At 41.5% G+C, this 6243-nt stretch overlaps 1 pseudogene; it reads right to left on the bottom strand.

Moving 5' to 3' along the window:
- Positions 1-766: 766 nt before the first annotated feature.
- LOC114697840 lies at positions 767-2738 on the bottom strand (annotated as a pseudogene).
- Positions 2739-6243: the final 3505 nt, after the last annotated feature.

The raw sequence follows: 6243 nt of genomic DNA, 5'->3' as shown, positions 1-6243 counted from the left end.
TAAGATCATCTGAGCAAACCAAAGTAGCTTATTTGCCTTTGGCAAGTATTTTATTAGCTTAATGTGTTAATTATGTTCATCTCTTATTGACAGCTCCAAGGAACAGTTATACAGTTATACATGTCTCAGAAAAAGGAAATAAAATAACTAAATTTTATTTTTTTTTAAAAAAAAATGTGTCCCAGATTTCTTTATTTAAGAACAAAATGACGAGTGATGGGCTCAAGATCAACAGCATCACTGAACTTCATCTCCCCTGTCACCCCAACGCTTTTTGGGCTTCCATCCCTCCTCAGTAAATGAACTTAACCCCGAAGCTGTGGTGGCTCCAGGTTCTCTTCATCCCTGTAGCGAGCACATACCCCGGTTATGGGGGAGGAATAATCACTCTTGATTCAGACTTGGTATAACACTCATTTATTCACACAGTAAGATTACAAGCACTATTCATCCTGTCTTCCAAATGGAAGCAGGAGTACCTCTCCAGGTATACAGGTCTGGACTCACCACATCTGTTCCTCTGGATCTTGGGTCAGCCTTCCTCAGGTCAGCCATGTCTGCACTGGGGACAGGATCTCATGTCTCTGGCGGAGGAGAGTCGTCTCACACAAGGGCCTAACGAGCTCTGTTGGTTGGGTCTGAGGCTTCATCTTTTATATTCTTTTCTGGCTAGGTTTCAAGTCTTATCCCTACTTCCACACATAGCTTATAGCTTATCACTCTTCCATTTGTGGTTTACTTACATCATTCTGTTGCTTATCACTCTTGACCAGGGCTGTTCACCCTAGGCCTTACATGTTCCTTACAATCCCGAAGCTGTGGTGACTCCAGGTTCTCTTCATCTACCTTCTTTCCTTTGCCTCACCCATAGCCTGGGGTACCAAAATGGGGTCCTGGAAGCTCAAGGAAAGGATACAGCCCCCCCCACCCCTGGGGAAGGAGACACAGCTGCCTCATACTCTTCTCATTGGGAATGGTTGATGCTTGATGGTTTGCCCTTCTGGCACCCATTACAGAACCACATTCAGACCACATGCTTCTCCACATCATCAGCTGGTTTGCAATGATGCTGATCTGCCACAGGTTGGGCATCTGGTACTGCAGAAACACGTCTCTTGGTTCCCCTCACATATCCTCAATGCTCATCCACTTTCTCTTGCTGGCCTGAACCAGAATCTCTGCTTTGCATATCTCCTGAAGTTTCTCATCGTTGTCTGCTTCCTCTACCCAGTTCTCCAGCAGAGGCCGCAGCTTACACATGTTTTAGAAGCTGAGCTGCAGGACCTCAAAACGGCAAATGGTGGTCTGGCTGAACACCTTTCCAAAGAGAACCACCCAGGGTGAGACCCACGTCGGCTTGAGCATACCCTTAGGTGGTCCTCTTCTGCTTCAACAGCTTTGCAAACTGTTCTAGTTCCTTTGTGTGGCTGTCATGTCCTGGGACTCCTGGGGACTTGGTTTCACCTCCAACTTCATGTCACTGGAGCTGACAGTGCAGGGCCCAGGAAAGGTCCCCTCTGAGTTGCTCTCCAATCCTGTTCCTGCCTGGCCCTCGGGCTGCAGAGTATCCAGGTCAACTTGTAGCATTAGACCTAGTCCAACCTGAGGTCCACAGTATGCCATACCTCCACAGAACTCTTGTGACAGGAGACAAGGGGATAACCCTAACATCTCTGAGCCTAACATCTCTGGCATGATTCCAGGCTCACCTGGAGGCCCTTGAAAGCTTAGACAGGTCCAAGGGTTCACCCAGCCAGCTCCAGCCCTCCTGACCCATCACCCCTACCTGGTGGGGGTGAGAAGGCAAAGTCTGAAGCCAGAAGACTTGGGGAGGGTGGGCACCCCAAGCCGGGGGTCTGCCGGAAGCCTGACTTGTTGTGCTGGCAGTTGAGTGGTGAAAATATTTTCAAACAATACTCTTAGAGAAACACTTGTTTCAACCTGTCATTCGGGAGAACTTCTGAGAAGAGGCATGCGTTCCCAAACTTTTATAGAAGGTAACATTTGAATATGATAGTTAAGGTGATTTCAAGACCAAGCCTTGGGTCTCTCTCACTGCAATACTTGCCTAAGCCTTCTCCCTGCTGCTGTTGTTTATGCCACTGACTGAGAATACATCTTCCCGAAACTTCTGTTTAACGCAGAGAATGCCTGCCGGTGAATCAAAACACAATGAGGCCTCTTTGCTTTTGGCACATCAGAGCAGGTGATCAAAGGATGCTTGATTGCAAAGAACCTGATTGAGGTAGTTACAGAGACAGCAAAGGGAAGCCCATGGCGTTTGCTAGGAGCCTGCCAGCATGTCCTTTCAGGACTCATCATCAGGGCTTCATCAGAACACAATTTTCTGCATTTCCTGCCTCATTTTTGTTTCTGGCATGCCGTCTTTATGACACTGATGTATCTGAGCCCCACTATTCCTCCTGAGAATTTAGGACCCTCAAGCATGGAGGAGACCTGAACAGAAAGTGCGCAGCCAGTTTGCCTGGGTGGAGTCACTGCAGCTCACTTTTAAATGTACTTTTATCCAGTATTTTCTCCAGTGTAATGAAAGAAAACAGTGAAAACTAAAAACAATATCCTTATGAAAGGAAAGAAATTGCTGTTACTGGAATCAGAGCAAGGAACAGGGCAGTCTCATGTCAATCACAGCTCATTCTTGAAAACTGGAACGTAGAGGACACATGACTGTGTCTAGAGTGAGAGAACAACACACGGAGAACACGAACCTTCTGCATGGTGAAATAGAAGAGGTAAAAATGTTGAGAGTATGTTTTCCCAGTCTCTTGCTTCTATTTTTGCTGAAACAAGCTCAAAGTCTGTAGCATGAAATAAGAATTTGGGGAAAGCTGAGGGAAATAATGAAAACTCAAAGCAGTACTCAAAGCAGTCCCATTTCAAAAGACAGGATGTGCGTGGTGGTGTTACCTCAGAACCCACCGGGAGAAGTTTTCTAAGGCCAGATTTTAAGAGGACCATGTCTTATCAGTCTCTCTTCTTGGATACTGCTAATGTATAAGGAAATACTCCTCTCTAATTGGTTCATAAAATACTCATACAACATGTCCTTGCATTCTAGCCCTGTCGTGTGTGGTCAGTGAGAGATGTGTTTTCTCTTCCTACTTGAGTTCTTGTGGTTGTTCACATGTTAAAAAAAAATGACCACTATAGAATTTAGGAAAGTTGAGTTCAGCCAATCCAAACTGCTTGTCTGCTTTCTGGTCTGCCAAAATATGAACAAGTTGTTGTAACACAAACTCCCTCCACCACAGACTGAGCAGAGCCATTCACCACGCTTCCCTGTGTTGACAGACTGTGCCCTATGCAACCAGCAGTGGAAAAAACCATCTCTTAAGCAGTTTTGTCATCAGTGTAAGTTACTATCTAATGAATGAAAGGATGAAACAATAAACACAAAGTTCTAGTTCACTGTGAATGGAATAAAAAAATAGGTTTTCTTTTAAAGTGACACAAAATATAGGATGAAAACATATCCCCAAAATATTTTATGAAATTACAAGTGGAATTTTAAGGCAACAACTCTATACTTTAGAAACCAAGCAGTTAAAAACTGAAGTAGATAAATATCCATAACAAGTTATTGAAAGAAAAATCAATAGTGAGAAAAAGTAAAATCCAAGAGTAAAGGAGTCTAGAAATATGACTACAGTAGTGAGCATTAATTTAGGAATGAGTGTATGATAAAAATTGATGCTGCATTTGAGAAAAACAAGAGATGAAAATGTATTGAAATATTACTGATTAAAGTGTGCAGTGTGTCAGTGTGTTGAAAATGAGATAAGGCCAACACATCAATGTCATTATAGAGAAATTAACTAAAATGGCTGAATTCAATAGAAAATCATTCTATGTAGATAACATTAAGAGAACTAGTAAGTAACTGGAAGAGGGGTCATGTTATCCCAATAACATGGCCACAAAGTCATATATCATGTATTGTTTGAAATATAAGGAGCAAAATTGTGTGTGTGTGTGTGTGTGTGTGTGTGTGTGTGTGTGTGTGTGTGTTTGTATGTGACATTATTTTGACCCTGGAATTAATTTTGGAAAATAAAGACACAGAGAATGTAAATAACTACAAAGATTAAAAGATTTATTATGCTTTGTAGTTTCAGAAATAAAATATATTTTACTTCAAGTACTTTTGAAATATTCTTAAAGTAGATTCTTTAACACATAAACAAAATAGTAAATTATAATTCTTTGTAGTAGAGTATTGGAAAATCATAATGTAGCACAAACAGAAATACATAATATGAAGTTGACAACCGGTGTATCAAAGATGCTTTCTAAATAAATATGCATTTATAGATAATTCTAAGAAAAATGTATAGTATCTATAAAAATACAATCAGAAAATAATGGCCTTAAAGGTTTTGACATTCAACACTAACATTTAATTTTACCTATGATTACAAGAGTAAAGCTTTTGAGAAAAGGTTTCTAACAGAATCTAGTAAGGCTATGTGATTATGATGATCATGTGACATTCCATACTTTATTGCTAATTCTGCTATTTTCAAAATCTTGCAGACACTTTGCCAATGAGTCACGAAAGCATTCAGAACATTACACAATCCTTGAGAGACACATTGGAAAAATTGGGAAATTTGACTTGACACTGTTGCATTGTGTTAGGAAAGTTTGTGGGACTGCTTCAGTGGTGAAGCACTCTGGACATCCACTCAGGAAGTGGATCAGTTCTGTGGGCAGTGCCAAGTTCTGTGGGCCTTGCCAAGTCGCAGAGGGAGTGAACTCACGATGACGACAACGGAACACCAGTGTCAGGACACAGGCCTGGGATGTGGTGGGCAGGTCCAAGAGCAGAAGAACTCCAGAACTGCTCTGCCAGGCCAGTTTCCTTGCCTCATCCTTTACCTGTCTTGTGTGTATGCTTTTGGGATGGCAGAGCAGTTTAAAGTTTGGGTCACTGGCTGTGTGACTGTAGAGTCCTTTGTTTCTACTTCACCTTCCATAGAGATAAAAATAGGGAGTCCTGGAGAGTTTGGGGAGATGGCTCAGTCAGTATAGTGCCTGCCCCATGGGCATGAGAACCTGAGTTAAAATCTTCAGCACCCGTAAATCTGGGTATGATCACATGCTTCTGAATTCTAGGGTGTGTAATGCGGGGGCTAGGGAAAGATTCCTAGAGCTCATTGGCCAGCAAGCCTAGCCAAAGAGGTGAGCTCCAGGGTTAGTGAGGGACCCTATCTCAAAAGATAAGGTGAAGAACAACTGATAAAAAATACCTCTGTCCTCCATACACATGAGCACACACATGCGTATACACATAACCACACACACATAACCACACACACATGTGCACACACACATGAACATACACAAAATATCTGAGGTTATTGATGGGACTAATGAGATAGTACATATACCCATTATGTGTATCTCAGTATCTGGAACATTCTGCTATTAAACCTTGTCTGCTATTTGTTATAATACATCTGCTGGGGACTCTAAAGGTCTATCTCTAGCTAACCATGAGCTGCCAGGTGAGTTTGACACAACTGTTAATCTCTCAGGGAGTTGGGAGGATTAGATGAGCTAAGCCTGCTAGAAATTTACTGAGACAATTTTGTTTAGTCTAATGCCAAGATCTAAAAGGACTGAAGCCAGACATACCTATCTGTAAATCCTACACAAATTTATAACAATGCAATCAGGCATATTATTTACCTCTCTTCATTTCTTCACTGACAGAATGGCACTGATAAAGATCTTTTACAAAGATTCTAGGAGAGGATAGCTGTTATAATGTGCTAGCAGAGCCGTGGCAAGGGTAGAGTTCAGTAGAAGGCTGCATTGTTGGCAGGATCCTAACATAGGTAGAACCACACTGTTTTAGATTTTCTTCTTTCTTTCTTTCCAGTAACAGGGATGTTACTCTAATTTTTATTGTCCACACATACTATCTATAATTTATGCTGGGAATTCAAATATTTTTGTAGGATTTTTTTTTTTTTTGCTACTAGATAGGTTTAGAATTTGAAGAATCCTAATAAGATTTTTTTTTTTTTGCCACAAAAAATCTTAGAGCCTATTCTTTATACATTGAAGTCATGGCCAGAGGAGGAGTAAGTAGGTATTGGGCAGCAGTGAGGGTCAAAGGTTAGAGAATCACTTGGAAATGCCACAGAGTAGATAGAAACCAAGTCACTAAGGAAAAACCAGGTGGAATTCTGTCAAAGTGTGATCATTTGTTTGGAA

The sequence above is a fragment of the Peromyscus leucopus genome, unplaced genomic scaffold, assembly GCF_004664715.2.
Source record: "Peromyscus leucopus breed LL Stock unplaced genomic scaffold, UCI_PerLeu_2.1 scaffold_381, whole genome shotgun sequence".
NCBI classification, from domain to species: Eukaryota; Metazoa; Chordata; class Mammalia; order Rodentia; family Cricetidae; genus Peromyscus; species Peromyscus leucopus.
The sequence above is the reverse complement of the archived record's forward strand: the minus strand, read 5'-3'. Positions and strand labels throughout refer to the sequence as shown.